General features: G+C 42.1%; 1 protein-coding gene across 1 annotated transcript in view; it reads left to right on the plus strand.

Moving 5' to 3' along the window:
- The window catches only part of slc8a2b (solute carrier family 8 member 2b), a 92,469-nt gene that overhangs the window by 36,802 nt on the left and 37,546 nt on the right, over nucleotides 1-18,121 (plus strand). Inside the window, exon 3 of the mRNA XM_054795348.1 lies at nucleotides 12,988-13,050. The gene's annotated coding sequence lies outside the window, so the exon portion shown is untranslated. The remainder of the gene's footprint in view (nucleotides 1-12,987; nucleotides 13,051-18,121) is intronic.

An 18,121-nucleotide genomic window follows, 5' to 3' on the forward strand; every position in this document is an offset into this window, starting at 1 on the left:
AGTGAGATCTTCAACAGAGCAGCCAGATTCCAATAAAAAAGCTATTAATAGCTGCATGCCCAATACCTTTTAACAAACATTTTGCTCACTGGTTTACATCTACTAAATTATTACCATAATTTCCGGACTATAGAGCGCAAAGGTATGTAAGCCACTGAATTTAAAGACAAACAAAGATTTGTACATATAGTGTATAGGCCGCACCTGTCTATAAGCCGCAGGTTTCCACTTCGTAGCATGGGGTGATATTTACTACATAGAAAATGTTTAACAAATTTAACTTTTGATTAAATAAATGTTTTCCCAAACAGTTCTGAACAGTGTGTGTAACATGGCTAGTTAAACAGTGCTGAACAGTGTGTGTAACATGGCTAGTTAAACAGTGCTGAACAGTGTGTGTAACATAACTAGATAAACAGTGCTGAACAGTGTATGTAACATGGCTAGTTAAACAGTGCTGAACAGTGTGTGTAACATAACTAGATAAACAGTGCTGAACAGTGCGTGTAACATGGCTAGTTAAACAGTGCTGAACAGTGTTTGTAACATGGCTAGTTAAACAGTGCTGAACAGTGTGTATAACATAACTAGATGAACAGTGCGTGTAACATGGCTAGTTAAACAGTGCTGAACAGTGCGTGTAACATGGCTAGTTAAACAGTGCTGAACAGTGCGTGTAACATGGCTAGTTAAACAGTGCTGAACAGTGTGTGTAACATGGCTAGTTAAACAGTGCTGAACAGTGCGTGTAACATGGCTAGTTAAACAGTGCTGAACAGTGCGTGTAACATGGCTAGTTAAACAGTGCTGAACAGTGTATGTAACATGACTAGTTAAACAGTGCTGAACAGTGTGTGTAACATGGCTAGTTAAACAGTGCTGAACAGTGCGTGTAACATGGCTAGTTAAACAGTGCTGAACAGTGTATGTAACATAACTAGTTAAACAGTGCTGAACAGTGTATGTAACATGACTAGTTAAACAGTGCTGAACAGTGCGTGTAACATGGCTAGTTAAACAGTGCTGAACAGTGCGTGTAACATAACTAGATAAACAGTGCTGAACAGTGCGTGTAACATAACTAGATAAACAGTGCTGAACAGTGTGTGTAACATGGCTAGTTAAACAGTTCTGAACAGTGCGTGTAACATGGCTAGTTAAACAGTGCTAAACAGTGCGTGTATCATAACTAATTAAACAGTTCTGAACAGTGCGTGTAACATAACTAGATAAACAGTGCTGAACAGTGTATGTAACATAACTAGATAAACAGTGCTGAACAGTGTGTATAACATAACTAGATGAACAGTGCGTGTAACATGGCTAGTTAAACAGTGCTGAACAGTGTTTGTAACATGTCTTGTTAAACAGTAGCCTACCATAAAAGTCATTCATTGCCGTCCTCCAGGGAACTAAAAGTCGTCTTCTTCAGCATCACAGTTCCTTCGTCACACACTTTGTTATTTTCTCTCTCTCTCTCTCTCTTTCTCTCTCTTCCTCTCTCTGTCTCTCTCTCTCTCTTTTGTTGTTGCTCTTGGAGTCACTTTTGTCTCGAGGCAGATGAGCCATTTAGCTTAAAGTATCCTCTTCATCATGCAGTAGTCCAGCCTTTCGAAACCTGCTGGTGATATTGGATGGTTGGCAGTCCGAGCAGTCCTGCTGTAGTAATTCTACCCTTGATCAAACCTACTTAAGATGTGTCAGAGATCGTTGTGTAATACTTCAGAACGTGATATTGGCTTCCACTTCACTGGTCCACAACATTACTTCTTTAAGCTGCACTCTAAGAATCATGGGAAATGGAGTTTTAGCCATAATTTATTCGCATTGCTGTACAGGCCGCACGGTTCAAAGCGTGAGAAAAAAGCAGCGGCTTATACACAAGGAATTACGGTAATATTTGACATAGGACACAAAAGAAGAAACCATGATCTGTTTGTTGCGCAATTATACGTAACTCTTGCTGTCCACAGTCATTTCCTGTCACCGCTAGGTGGCACTGTGACTAACTCAAATGGCATGTGGCTGTGGCGTCAATACTGTGCTAATATCTGTGCACATAAAAACCAGCAGCATGTCTGCAGAGAGTGGCAGCCAGCACGCAGAGAGCGGTTATTCAGGCAACGTGAGCGCCCGGAGTGGTCTTTATGTGTGCTGATTATGGGTTTTATATGCACGGATATTGGAATTGGATTGATGCCATATGTGGATCCTTTCCGGGCGGGTCTTTCATCATACAAGTCTACAATTACCTAAAATTTTTGCTGCACAATTTGCACTCATTTCAAAACTGAATGTCCCACTTCATGTTTGGTTCCATTTTCTGAGCCGTCATCTATTGCTGAGCAGACACAAATTCCACCCTTTAGCATCAGTGGCAATACGGATGCTCTTAATGCTCAAACAGGCCTCGTTGCTGGAGGGCGGGGGGCAGCAGCTGCAATTGGAAATCGACCAGTTGCCTCTCGCTTCTCCATCGACTTATCAGGTTAAACAACATAGCCTCCACTGCTGACGGGATTGCCACTCTAACGAAGGACTAGCTAAGGATTTATTGGCATACGTGTCGCCCGTCCACTGGACAGGCTAGCGACCCACTGCTCTGATATGCGATCATAAACTGGGGCTTTTGGAGAACTGATATCTGCATGCACACATGGTCCTCGGCTTCCCTGTTACGACGTTTCGTGGTTATGTACCAGCTCCCATAAATTCATTAAAAAGTTGGCCCGTAAACACGAGACTCGCTCGGGAACTAGTTACAGCGCGGCGCGCCGCGAAAGAATACATCTTGTGTCAATATTGGCCAGTTGCTCAGCCGTCGCGACCGTCATTAAGGATAAAGATGGTATTGTAATGTCTACACCAGGGGTAGGGAACCTGTGGCTCTTTTGACGACTGCATGTGGCTCTCAGGTATTTCTGAACACAATAAAAAGACATTTTAAAGTAAAACATGACAGAAATCACACTTACTTACCCTAACTACAGTATATTCTAAAATTGTTGGTCTTGCTTAAAAAATGTAGTTTTATTCAGCGTAAAAAATTATTATATGGCTCTCACGGGAATACAGTTTACATTATGTGGCTTTCATAGCTCCCTTAGCCAAAAAAGGTTCCTGACCCTGGTCTACACGGATGTTGAAAGGATGATGAAAGAGATTACTGTTGGCTGAACCACGCCAAAACAACATCAGCAAACTCATGTGTCTTCTCTGCACACCTAAATGACTGGAGTGGGCACGTCATGATTTTTCATGTGTCCGCTTGTCGTGACTTGGTGGAGGTTATCATTTTAAAGGTGGACTTTTTGATGAAGCTCATTGGCTTGTGTGCCTAATCAAGTGTCTGCTGTGAGCAAGTCCTTAACTAGGCATTGTTTGATGTTGCTCCTCCATCAGTCCACGCTCCAAGTGTAATTAAAAGTGCGGAGGATGACGACAACCTGTCCTTCCTCTCCCAGGCCACGCTACAATGGCTTTAGCGCTCGTTACATAAACACACAAGTGATGTCTTCCTCTTCGGATCACTGCGTCCAAACACTCCTCCGCCTCGTTTTTTTCCCCGTCTCTCTTTTGCTGCTAATTGTATTCATCTTCGATCAAGCACATTCTCTCCTAATTATGCAGCGTTTATTTAACCATCTGACATTCTTCCTCACTGCTCTCTTGTCAGAGCGCTCTTGTTGTTCTGTTCCGTCACCGCCTCCCTCCTCATCATTTGTCACACCACGGGACGGCTCGGCCTTTGTCCTCACTCGTCTTTTTTTCCCCCTGTCAATCTAATCCACTGCTTCACTCCGCTCTCCCTTCTTATTCATCGCATTTGTATGGCTGCACGTTCAACTGCGCTATTTTTGAAACCGCTGCACAAGCTCAGCTGCATTAAATCATGGCGGTGGAGGGGGAAAAAAGTCCTCTGGGTGTCATGTGGGCTGTGTGTCAAATGTTAACATCTTCGTGGGGATGTAAATGTCCACAGAGGCGCCGCATCAGCACCGCGGCAGCCATGAAGGTTTAATGATGGCCGCTGGAAACTGCCTCAGACATCTTATTTTCATTTAGATAGAAAATCCCCTCCTCGTAACGCTCTTACGCATTCAACGCAATTACTTTGGCCTTAATACATGCGCCAATCAATAATGTCTTCCATTAGGGGGATGCCGCACATACAGATGCTACAGATACTGCCACAACATTAGGTACACATGCACTATCCTTTTTTTAAAATACACAATACCGCCACCTACAGGACAGTAAAAGTGGTTTGGTGTTTTCTTTTTAATTTTATGAACAAAGCAGAACACCATAACAAACATTTTTTTTCAGCCCTCAGTCTCCTCTTGGATCAAATCAGTCAGAATTAGTAATTATACACACTAACGTTAGCTTAGCCTGTTGTTATTCCACTCCGCTTTATCCACCTGGCTGCGACACTCCTTTTTCTTGCAGCCCTCAGTCTCTTCTTGGATAAAATTAGTCAGAATTAGTAATTACATGCTGAAGTCAGCTTAGCCTGTTGCTATTTTGCTATAACACTCCACGGTCTTCACTATAATGCAGTGCTCCCTTTTTATTGCAGCCCTCAGTCTCCTCTTCTAAACGTTGTCAGTATTAGTAATTACATAAGCTAACGTGAGCTTAGCCTGTTTCTATTACACTCCACAGTCTTCACTTTGCTGCAGTGCTCCCTTTTTCTTGCAGCCCCCACTCTCCTCTTTGACAAAATGAGTCAAAATTAGTAATTACACACACTAACATTATCTTAGCTTGTTGCTATTATACTCCCGTCTCCACTTAACGGCAGGGCTTAATTTTCTTGCAGCCCTCAGTCTGCTCTTAGATAAAATTGATTGAAATGAGTAATTAGACATGCTAACGTTAGCTTAGCCTGTTGCCATTATACACAACAGTCTCCACTTTGCTGCAGGGCTCAGTTTTCTGGCTGCCCACAGTCTCTTCTTGGATAAAATTTGTCAGAATTAGTAATTACACATGCTAATATGAGCTATCATACTCTACGGTCTCCACTTTGCTGCGGTGCTCCGTTTCTTTTTGCATAAAATTAGTCATCCTGTAAACTATAAGTAAACATAAAGTCGTCTTAGTGTGCAGAGAGCTGTGACCACACCCCTTAAGAGTAAGTCATGTTGCTGTCAGGTCAGAAAAAAAAAAGACAGATCACAGTTTCAGTTTTCGCTCTTCAAGTGTGTTTGATAGGCTTGTCTGTAATAGCAGGAGCTTTGCCCCACCTCCCTTCCTCCTTCTCGCCTGCAGCCTGAGGTTGTTCAAATAAATGGATCCAGGAGCTCTCCAGGGTGCCAGCTCCTTGCCGCTGAGGTCCATATGCAAGCCATCTAGCATCTTGTCTTGTCTAAGCCTGAGTGCCGTTAGGCAGCAGCCATTTTCCCCTCATCCAGTTAACACGATGCAATCACACGTGCGGTCTGCGGCCGCATCGCAAATATTTGCATTTAAATGGGAACCCAGCCGCGGGGCGTAGCAAGCGCGATGTCTCCAGCGCCCCCGCCCCCACCCCCACCATGAGTAATCAGTTTCATCTTCACATAACAGCAGATCACGCACGTGAGCCCTGATCCCGTTAAAGTGCACGCACATTTTCAACACCACGTCACGTGTCGGGATTAACACACAACCTAAGCAGCCCAGTTGCTACTGTTGCGCCACTTAAGTAGGTTTTGTGCAGGAACAGATTAGAATATTGATAACAAGCTTGTTTATTTCTGGAACACATAAATGTTGTTTGTAGTCTTAGATCAAGGGTGTCCAAACTTTCTCCAACAAGGGCTGCATAGGGAAAAACTGATTGGTGGGTGGTTTATACACGGTATACTGTCCTCCATTGACACTTTTTACACATTGCACTTTTCAACACAGTTGGCTTGACGTGATTTAGTGTTGATTGTGGCCGGGTCGCGTTCAATAACGCTCCCAGTGGACGCATTGATTGCTGTCACGCCGATGATAGTAAATGGGTGCTGGAGAGGAGCACCTCCGTCACGCCGTCAGTAACATTCAAGTCTTTTCAGAATATTTATAGAAGGAATCGTTTGCTTGCTTCGTCTGACGGTGAAGGTACACCAGTACAAGAAGTCTATTGCCTGTTTTGATGTCGTAACAGTTTTTGCTTACCTTATTGAGCTGCCAGTTGTCAGTATGATGGAGTGCAATCTTGGTAAAAGCACCACTTTTGATACATTCCTCGTATTTTGTGCACGTGTAGTCGATGAGTGTAAATGAACACGAGAGCTGTTTTAAGGTTCTCAGATTGTTACTTGCTTGCCTCATGAAAAATCTCCCCGCTGCAAAGTGCTGTTAAATAAAAAGCTTCTTAACGGCTGCTACTCAACATCAGTGCGAAATGATACGACATGATAGGTAATGACCGTCAGATTAGTCATTTTAAAGCATCGCTTTATTTCGCCCTGAGTTTGATCAAATTGATTTCTTAATTTAATGCCCTGCCTCAAGCTCCTTTGGCAGTAAGAATTTGAGCGAAGAAGCAAGACGGGTGAGTGGCTTTCAAGGCCTTCCATCGTTTTTGTGATGAAATTGTTCTAAAAGGTCAGGCGAAAATGGAAACGTATGAAAACTGAGATAAACTTTAATAATGTCAATTCATTCATTCATTCCTTTTCCATGCCGCTTGTCCTCGCTAGGATCGCAGGGGCAGGGTTTCCGTTACATGTAATCGATCGTGGCGGTGCGCCACTACAACATAAAATCCGCCACATTTAAAAATTTTTTTTAAACTTAAAAACAATTTTATGTAATGTATGAATGGCTATATATGCGATATAGACACACATATAGATTATTATTTACGCACATATTGGCCACAATTTGTTTGAAAATGATTTAAAATACCGTAAAAATGTTTCACTGCGCTTTATTTTGATAAGCATGCACCGGAATTGCCTGTCGGCCCTGCTGGCACTTGCGCATGTGACCAAATACGGAAAACATCTTGTGTTGACTTTCACTTTGATTTCTATTATTGGGAGAGTGAACAATAGCCCGTAAAATGTGGAGTCAGTTGACAACAGCTTGTCGCATGCTAAGCCTATCTATGCCAGCGTGTTTCAATGTCATTCCACTTTCTGGCACTTTTGTTGAGATGTCTGGCCGGCGGCATCAATCATCGATCATCATCACAACAAGTGTCACTTACCAAGTTTACTCTCTTGTTGTCATTATAATACTTACGGCTCTTCTTCAAAACACAATAAGTTGTACAACAGAAACACGTAGTGTGTACAGCTTTAGACAGTGGTGCTATCACAGGGGTCTCCATAGCTCACCGGCTGATGTTGAGTAGTTCACCAAAGAATATTAGCTTCACCTCTTAGTATTTTTAGAAGTCTTCTATTCAAACGCCTGTATTTAATGACAAATGAGCACACTGAGTGGAGATGTGCTTTCTAAATAAAGTGCCATCTAAACGTTTTCAGTGCTCTCAGCAGCTTTGCAGTTTTGCAATGTTCTCGCTTCACGTTCTGCTAGTTGTTGAAAAAAGTTAAACAAGTTCATCGATAAATAAGTCAGAAAAAATTGGTATTTGTCATTTAAAAAGCTCTTCTTGTCATGATCCTTGCTTGTTTTATTGGTGCTTCTTGGATGGAGGATTGGACTCAAAGTTTGCTTTTCGTTTCGGCGCTGCATGTGTCAACCTGCTAGCGTAGCAGCGCTAACAGCTGGCCGACCGAGCTGTCACCCGTCAACTGTCAAACTGGTGTCGACTCGGTGGCATTACCGGCATGGCGCCAAAAGGACATAAAAAAGTCGCTCGATTTCTTGTCAGAGGAGGTAACTGTTGTCAGAACCCAAACCTTCCGCGCCTCCAGAGAGCCGAAAAAGACTGGCACATTGCAGATCAGGGCCTGTATTCACAAAGCTTCTCAGACTCCACTTAGAAAGCTCCTAACTTAGCCTTAAAAGTCCTAGCAAGGAATCTTATCTCAAGAGTGATTAGGGAAGTTCCTGAGAGCAACTCTGAGCAAGGATAGGACAGAAAGTATTATCTCAGTGAGGAGGTGTGGTTGATCCCGTTGCTAGGTATGACGCAACCTTCTCAGAGATGTGATTGGTTGTTACAAGAGAAAGGAAAAATGGGCTCCGCGCTCCTCGTAATGAATGGACCGTAAAATCAACCAATCACTGTATTAAGAAATGTATAATCGTGACATTCATTTGATGTCATGACGATGAAGCTCAGCAAAATTAAATTAATGACGACTCAGCTTTGTAATGTTTGAAAATGTTTACCTCATTCACATGCCCATTATTTTGTTTTGTTTACCGTCCATGCTGGTCATTTTACTACTTAATATTTGATATTAATGGTGGACGCAGACTCAGCCGTCATGTGCCATTCCTGTGATTGCTAACTCCTAGGAGCTCTCTTAACGGAAAAGTGCACTTTTTTTTTTTATTTTGCCCACCATCCACAATCCTTATGTGAGACATGAACGCATGTCTTTGTCTTTCTGTGTGTTCTAAAGATATAAAAACACATAAAAAGAGACAGCTCGAGGTGTCTCTTTTACTGCACGTAATGCCGCCTACATAGGCCGCTGTTAAAACACCTCCAGAAACCTCCAACAAGGTTTTATGGTTTTATATCCATGCTGTGACCACGTAGTAACAGCTACATTCATGATGACGTGTACTACTTAAAGTATTTTGCGTATTTTGGTCATTACCGGAAGTTCCTTTCTCGGCGCATTGCTTTCACATAGCAGCATAGAACACCTACACCTAACGGCAACTTAACATAGCCAAAAATAAAAACACAACAGCAGTGGCGGCATCTCGAATATGTAGCCTTACCTTTTGGTTGTGGTCTCAGGCGTTGTAAGCGAGGCGGCTGGCGCTGCGGGCGAATCTGGTGTCGCTAGCCAGCTAGTAGCTACTCGTTGTGGTACGGCTAAGTGTCAATGGGCCAGTAACATACTGTAATTCAATTGTGACGCCACTAACGGCTATTTTTAGCCTTTGTGAATACGGGCCCTGGAGCAGAGAGTGGACGAGCTGGAACAATGCTCTCAAATAAACGACGTCATCAACACCGCGCTTCAAATCAAGCTGCGCTAGTCTGCTTGTTTTTGGGCACTCGATTTGGTGCAAGCATATAGTACGGGGTAGATGGACAAGCATGTTACGTACAAAAACCCTGGGCAAAATTTTGGCAAAAATGCTTGACGAAAAACAAATCATATAAAAACTGGGGCGTAGAAAATGGAGGCGTGACTATTCATGATTTGATGCTTTCATGAACTGCCTTAAAGAAAGGAGGAGTGATTTAGCATTGCTGATTTTAAAAAAAAACAAAACATCAATCAGTGTCAGGTCAGAGCAGAGCAGGAGGAAATAATAGAAAGTGAACTTTGACATCTCCCGCCTCTGCGATAATGGCAGCGCGGCATCGACATTTACCCGTGACCTTTACGTCAGCCTGTGACACCGGGATGGAGAAAGAGAAGATGATCGGAAGAGTGAATGTTTATCGGCCGCAGACGAGGTCACAGCTCATCAACGGCACATTTACGGTGGTCTAAACGAGCAAGCCACGGACACCACAGTCCACTGAGTGGCGTCAGGTGTTCCTCACCTTTTTGGTGTGAGGAGGGAGCCCACATAGATATTGACACAAGCATCGAGAGGCTCTATTGACCTCTTAATAGAGGTCACGCCCTTGACAGAGCAATTTCACCGTCCGTGTCCTCAGAGAGTTCCACATGAAGGCTTGGAAGGGTTGACAAACATGCTTCACAAGTGCCTGCACTTTTACCAAAAGAGTGCCATCACTCTTCTTCTGCTTGTTCTCAGGGGGAGATTATAACTACACACACACACACACACACACACACACACCCACACACACACACACACACACATACGTGTGCAAGTGTTGTTGTGGTTTCTTTCTGGATGATTGCTCAACTAGTTAATGGACATCTTTGCAACGACCCGTGTACTCATCCCAAGCCCCGCCTCACCCACGCAGTCTTCTTATGGGACATGAGCAGTGTAGTGCGTTACATTGCTGCCTTTTCACGCAGTCGCTCCCATTCATAGAAATAATCTGTCCCAGGGTCAAACAGTGGCCACCATGAACGCATTTTAGCATTCTTATGTGTCACGCAGGTGAAAAAAGAAGCAAAGCAGTGTTCATAGTACAGGGTCAGGCAGAATGATCTGACACATTTGTAGGTTAAATAAAAGGCAAATAAAGTAAAGAAACAAGAAAGTGTTTTTATTTTCGTAAAGTACATATAATGCCATTCTGTTTCATTATGTTTTAAAAATTAAATCAGTCAAATGGGATTATTATTGTCCACACACTCCATGCAGATCCAATAGCTCTGAAGTTGGTAACCCATAACAAGATGGTGTTTCGGGCTGGTACGGGATCATGTCCACCAAGATTGAAGTGCAAACGGAACGCTCGTTGTGTTGCAGTTACAGATTTGTTTGTTTTGATAAACGTGTCCGCAATGAAAGCGCGATGCTCACCGGTCCAATTCATGGCAGCAACTGAAAAAGAAACGAAAAACAATGGCATTATAAAGACACAAAGCAAAATGGCATTATATGAAAAAAATGGCATTATATGTACTTTTCGAAAATAAAAACACTTTTTTGTTTCTTTACTTAATTTGCCTTTTATTTAACCTACAAATGTGTCAGATCATTTTGCCTGACCCTGTATAACAGAGGCTAATGTGAGACCGCTTACTTTACTTCCTGTCTGTATTCCTCTTCTCCTGTCACCTTCTTTTTCTAGGGGGCAATACTGCACATTAGCAACACTGATATCGATACTTCTGACTTTGAAATTTGTGGAACTCCTTGAATGTGAACAATTTAACAATATATAAATACAACAATACAGTGGAAACTTGGTTTTGTCACGAGGGGGTTGCTGCTGTCCAAGACTCGACCCCCGGTATGCAGAGAGGAGGCGGCGAAGTGCAAAAATAAAAGTAATTTTATTGCACAAGACCACAAGACAAAACCAAAAGTGACAGAGGAAAAGCTCTGTGGGAAAAATGATACAAAAGTAATACAAACAGATAAGTCTAGGTGACAACACCGGTAAGGCAACAAGTTTCATCAACAATGAAAATGACAACAACAATGAACCAGCGCAACGCATTCGACGGCGCTGGTCTTTTAACTGTCACTGATGAATATTTACCGCAGCTGTGCGGCAGTCCCTTCCACCACCCCGTCAGCACCGCTTGCTAGAATAATGGCGCAGGACAGGAAGTACACGCTCCTGTCCTGCGTAGCGTGACAGGTTTTTGGTATTAATTCGCTCCAAAAGGTACGACAACAACCGGAATGTACAAAAACCGGGGCAATTTTTCCCATGGGAAATCAATACACTTAAACTGTTCCAGACACCCAAAAATATTAACAAAAATGCATTTTATAGAGAATTATTATAGTTTTATGTTACGAAAACAATGCAACATCATTAGAAATGATGAATGGATGTAACTTAACATTATTAAGAATGTTTTTAACATTATTAGAGTCCTCTAGACCTGAAATAGCAGCCTTATAATCACCTTTATTATTCTTTGTTTACACCACATTGTGCAACACTAATGAAGCAGATGATGTCATGTCACAGTATTTTGCCGTATTTTGGTCATTTTAAGCATTAGCGGAACATCCTTCCTCCTCCATTGATTTCACATAGCAACATAGAAAGGAACGCTACACCTAGCATTAACTTTTCCAAACTCAAAAACACAGCAGCAGTAGCGGCAGCTCCAATATGCAGCGTTACCTTTCGCTAGTGGCCTGATGCATTGTTAGCAAATGTGTGGTGAAGCTAGTCTCTAATCGGCTAGTCGCTAGCCGGTGTGGTGTGGTAGGTGTCACTACGCAGTAACATAGTTCTTGGGTGTAACAGGGTGTAACAATGTCATGGTAGCTTGGTTAATATGCAGGTCACATTGTGTAACTGTAGCGTTGTTGGCACTTTTTGGAGGTTTTTCAGAAAGCTTTATAGGCGGAATAGGTGCGTCCCATTACATGCATTTTTAGCTGTCTCTTTTTATATCTTTAGAGCACACAGAAAAGAGACGTGTGTTCATGTCTAACATAAGGATCGTGGATGATGGGAAAAATTCCAAAAAGAGTGCTTAAGTGTTTAAAACGGAGTGGGGAAGAAGGACAAAATAAGGAGCCAAAAACTTACCACTTTCACACGGAACGGGAGGAGAACATTTTTTTTCACTCCATCATGTTGGACATTCCATGGCTGACTCCATGCAGCTAGGGTAACGTAATCTAAGGTACTGTCATCAGTGTAACATTACTGACGCCTAGTGGTCAGAACACGACATTTAACTTGTCTTTCAATATGTTTTGACGAATAATAGGCCATAGTCAACCACGAAACAGCGATCATTTATTAATTCATTCATTTCTGTAAAACAGTGACAGTGTAGTGAGACAGTGTAGGAAAACTGAAGCAAAAGTTTGGTAAACATTCCTGACAGAAACCAATTCAAACAGAAACGAGTTCTAACTGGAGACAATGTAACGATAACTACAAAATAATGCAATTACCTTTTTATTACACACAATTGTTTGAGCCAAATTAAGTCAATAGTACAAAATAACTAAAAAACATAAGTATCACGTAAGTAACAAAATGGCATCAATTCCATATGGATACCCTTGATATCAATAGGTTATGATGCATATGTAGATCGACCTGCCCACTTCTACTCAACACCTGTTGTGGAGGCTGTTTCTTTTATTTTGGAAGATGGAGCATGAAAAAGCAACACACACTCCGTTATACCCTTGATGGTGTAATTCAAGATTGTAGCAGTTCAGTGGCATTCGACCAATAGAAAGGTGCACATTTAGGATATTCTTGGCGGTGGAATGCAGTTAAAATGAGTGCAACCTAAAAGGTGTTCATTCTTTTGCTTTCTGCAGCTGGCTGCTGAATAGAACGTCTATGTGGACCCAGAGCTGAGGAGGGAGCAGCAGAGACTACTGGTGAGTTTGGACTGCATTTTTTTATTTTTTATTTTTTTTTAGGAATTGTAGCAGTCGCACAGGTCAGATAAAGTGTGAGGCGTTTTTTTTTTTTTTTTTGTCTTCTTCCCATTGCGGAAGTGACGCTTCTGAACACTACCACAGTGCTAAGTGCCTCAACAGAAGCCAAAGAGTGGTATGGAACTGAGTAAGGCAGGCGTGGAGGTGCACATACTGTGTCACCTGACCTCAGTGGCGGTTCAAGCTTCAGTGGCACCCTGTGCAAGACCCCCGTTCTCCAGAAACTGCTACTACCAACAGTATTTTTGCAATGTTGTGATTACGCTAATTCTGGCATATTCAACCAATCCCCACAAATTCTGTGCGACCTTGCAACTCAGAACATGAACAAAATGCTGGTATCCACAACTCACATTTTGTATTTCACAATGCATTTCTTTCTACTGTTCTCTCATTATTAACTGAAAACCTGAATGAGAAGCAGGCTCGCGGGCACCTCATGTGGTCGTGGGGGTCTACCTGGTGCCCGTGGGCACCACATTGGTGACCCCTGCCCTAGAGAATGCCGCCTTGGGCAATTGCCCATGTGGCCCATACTTAGAACCGCCACTGCCTGACCTACTTTTCTGATTGTCACTCCATTGTCAAACAAATAGAGCATTCAGACCCGTGTGAGATACACAATGACGGGCCGCGCATGACGATCCGTCACACACAGCCGAGCCATCCTGCAGGGACGTGCGCGTGATTGGCAGAATAATGCACATGGTGGGGAAGAGCTGATGTGTTCAAACACACAGTGAGCAGGAGTTTGGTGGCTTGGAGGGCCAGAGCAATGCATTGTGGGGAAAAGTAACAATAATGGCTCATTATGTCCCACAGCCGCCCAGCCAAGCTGTGATGAATGACCATTGTAGGGGGCCATAAGTGAGCTAGGATTAGTGGTTTGTGTGTGTGCAAATTTTTCATGTATTTAAAAAATGGGTGGGGCTCCAGTCACTTATGTAAACGACAGTACTATGTCTTAGTCTGATTGTACACATTTTATTCCCTCACACATACTATAAAAAAATCATTTGATTCATTCTAAATAAAACTTACTACTATCTGGACGCAGCAGCAAACATGAACAGAATAGTTCAGATTCTTTTATTTCCCTTGTTGCTAGGCAGAATTCATATAGCGCCATACTAACTGTCTCATAGACCAATTAAAGACGCCCACTAGGCTGCTTGAATGACAAACTAGGATATAACCCAGAGCTCCCCCTACCCATTGTTGCGCCCCAGGCAAGATTTTATACGTCGCCCCACTCCAGAGATTGACATACTCTTCAAAAGAAATCTAATCCCACTTTAATTAATAAAATTACATGTACCCCAATTTACATGCCTGGCATATTGCAAATACAAAAATATCTGAAATACAATACAAATACCTGAAAATAAGAATCCTGTAAATAACTCAATAAATAATAATGACAAATTATAAATACACAGGAACCAACATCAAAAATACGGTTGTAAATACGGTTTTTAACATTATCAGAGCCCTTTAGACAGGAAATAACACACATACAGTACAGTACACCTTCTTATTCAATGCGTTTTCTTTATTTTCATGACTATTTACATTGTAGATTCTCAAAACTGTGAATAAAACACGTGGAATTATGTACTTAACAAAAAAGTAGTAACAGAAATAACTCTAAATATGTTTTATATTTTAGATCCCTCAAACTAGCCACCCTTTGCTTTTTTGATAGCTCTGTAAACCCTTGGTGTTCTCTCAGTGAGCTTCATGAGGTAGTCTCCTGAAAGGGTTTTCACTTCACCCGTGTGCCTTGTCAGGGTTACTTAGTGGAATTTCTTGCCTCATTAATGGGGTTGGGACCATCAGCTGTGTTGTGTGTGTCCAGACTTTTGGCCTGTACCGTATGGTCACCTTTACATTTGTATTACTCAGTAGTATAGTATATACTCAGTACTCAGTACTGCCTTGTTCAGTTCCATACCACTTTTTGGCTTCTGGACACCTAGCCCTGTGGTAGGGTTCAGTATACAGTAGAGTTCCCATCGCGGTTCACCTTTCGTGGACTCACTGTTTTGCGGATTTCTTCAGTGCGATTTTAGTGTGTATGAATGCTGTTACAGGCCAAGCCTGTCCCTTTAAGAAGAATTGCATTGTGGGAAGTTGAGTGTTGTAGTTCTGTGCTGAGGTGGGGTCTTTAGTCTCTCTTTTCTGTCTGCACTGCCCATGGTCTGCTGCATCCTGATTGGCTGTAAACCATTGTAAACCAATCTCCTTTGTGCCGTCTCCTGTTGTGATCATGGCTACCAAACTAGCTAACCGTGTGAGCTGCTTGCTAACCGCCAATACTGTAAACAATAGAAGAAACAGAAGAAGCTAACCGTGTGAGGAAAATACGGGGACAGGAGCAATATATTTTAACAAGGATACAAAAACGCTACGGCCGAACAGTCACAGGACGAGGTATGGCCAGAGGAGTGAAATAAGGGTGAGCCACTTAATAATTTCCAACCTGGTAGGTTGATCATTAAAATTCAAACGAAATTTGAACTGTGAACAAGAGAGAAATGTGAGAAAATGTTAATGCCTGTCTGAGAAAAGTGTATAAAGTGTATAGTGAGGGGTTTTACAGCCTTAAAATACAGTATATCATTGTAAAAAAAAAAATAGAGTTAGCTATTTTGCGGTTTCATTTATTGCGGGCTATTTTGGGAACGTCTCCCCTGCGATAAACAAGGGAACACTGTATATAATCAGAGAAAATAAGCCATTTAAGACATCATGCTCATACGTATCACAGTAAATGTGTTCCGGTGCTAGTATGGGAGCTGGGTTATGGCCGCAACTTGTAGCCCATGTTGTTATTATTATTATGTTATTATTATTGTGCCTGTTGTGAGATCATTTTAACCTGCAATAACTGACCGTGACCAATGTAGAATACTACATTCACAATTTTAATCATCTTCTTAATGGCCTATATTTGTATTTGAGTTCATTTAGCCTTTTTTATGCTTGAAAATGCTAAATTTAGGCAGCAAATATGTTCAATTTACTTAAATATGCATATTTTTTTAAGTAATAATTGGCCACATTATCACTGTGTGGAGTTTGCATGTTCTCCCCGTATGTGCGTGTGTTTTCTCCGGGTACTCCGGTTTCCTCCCACATTCCAAAAGCATGCATGTTAGGTTAATTGGTGACTTTAAATTGTCCATAGGTATGAATGTGAGTGTGAATGTTGGTCTATATGTGCCCTGCGATTGGCTGGCGACCAGTCCAGGGTGTACCCCGCCTCTCGCCCGAAGTCAGCTGAGATAGGCTCCAGCATAGCCGTCACCCTAGTGAGGATAAGCGGCATAGAAAATGAATGGATGGATGGAATTGGCTACATTCAACCACAAAACACCACGATTTATTATTATATGTTTAAATGAAACGTGATAGAGTGAAGCTGTGAAATTCAAACCGCAATGTGGCAAAGAACAACTAAAAGTACAGTATTTACAAAAAAGACTTATTTGGTATTATAATTTGTTGTAGTATTTACTCGGCATTGCTTTATGTTGGAATCAATTGGAGCTTTTCCATATCAAGAGTTAATAATAATAATAACTAGTTTTATGTTATTGAAGGTGAATTTATTTGCCCCTTGCGGCTGCAGCGCCTTAATCATTTACCTAGATTACCTAATGGGCCAGCCGGCTTTGGTGTAACCAAGGGGGGACACACTAACTCCCAAAACAGTAATATAAAAATGAGCAAACATGATTATTTATCATTCAATTCAAAAACTGAGCTCTATTATACAGTATATAAAATACATATTACATGCAGCTAGGAATCTCTAGGAATCTGTATCTGCTTAAATAAAAATAAAGGTTGCATTTCCAAGTATCGTATCCTATAAGAACTTCAACCAAAAATTACTCTGCTCCCATTGCAAGAATTTGACATTTACTGATAGCAACCTAGAGGTGATGTGCTAGCCACCCCAGCACTCGCTCTATTAGCGTGCAAATGTGCTATTCTGGGGAAGCAACGAGCACATCCTCAGCAGCCGGCGCTGATCCCAGGAATGCCTAAAAATATTCAATACCTCAAAGTGCAGTGTTCTAAATTAAACATGTGCCGGGAAGTCATTTAAGTGGTCTGTATATTGATTAGACAATAATAAACATTTGGCAGCGACCGCTGGTCCGCTTGCTGCACAAACTATTTAGTTAATGAAAGTACTGTACAGCAGCTCTTCATCATACTGGACTCGTGAGGCAGCCGAAAAGGCACTTTTCTTTGAAAGCGTCTTGCACCATCTCCATGACAACTCATCTGTGTCATGATGGAAGATGCAGGTGTGTGTGTGTGTGTGTGTGTGTGTTGGGGGGGGGGGGGGGGGGGGGGTGTTGCAGCAGCATGTTGTTGTTGTCAAAGTGCTGTTTGCTCTCAGTTCCCCCACGAGAGAACGGGGCACCGAGATCCAGGCTGAATGGGAAGAGAGAGAAGAAATAGGCCTGGGAATAAACACACATGCATGAGCACACACGTTTCCATCATTTTAGAAACACAAACCACACCTGAACACCACCTGCACCACCATCCAGGGTTGAGCTACCTGAAGCTAAATATGTTATTGTGGTTATTAACATTATTTCAACTTGACATGACAAATACAAAAACGTTTTTCACAATATGCTTATTCTTGTGGTTGTAGTTTGTAGTGGTCTCCTTAGAGGTGTCTTGATTGAAGCGTCCATTGTTGTAAATACACTACACGTTTGGAAGTACAAACAGGCTTTGACAGGTTTTCATTTACCCAGTTACGGTGTTATCATACTGTCACTATAAAGAAGGAAAAGGCCAGGATATATGCCACATACATGTAAATGTATGCAAAGATCTGCTCTTCTTTCGTGTATATGCGCATACAGTATATGTAGGTGTTACCACTGCAGGTTTAGGCCACTCATTAATCACACAGGCCAGGATCGTCCAACCAGCAAGGAACAGACTTGTTAATTGCACTATTCATTCTACGCTATTG

The sequence above is a fragment of the Dunckerocampus dactyliophorus genome, chromosome 12, assembly GCF_027744805.1.
Source record: "Dunckerocampus dactyliophorus isolate RoL2022-P2 chromosome 12, RoL_Ddac_1.1, whole genome shotgun sequence".
Lineage (NCBI taxonomy): Eukaryota > Metazoa > Chordata > Actinopteri > Syngnathiformes > Syngnathidae > Dunckerocampus > Dunckerocampus dactyliophorus.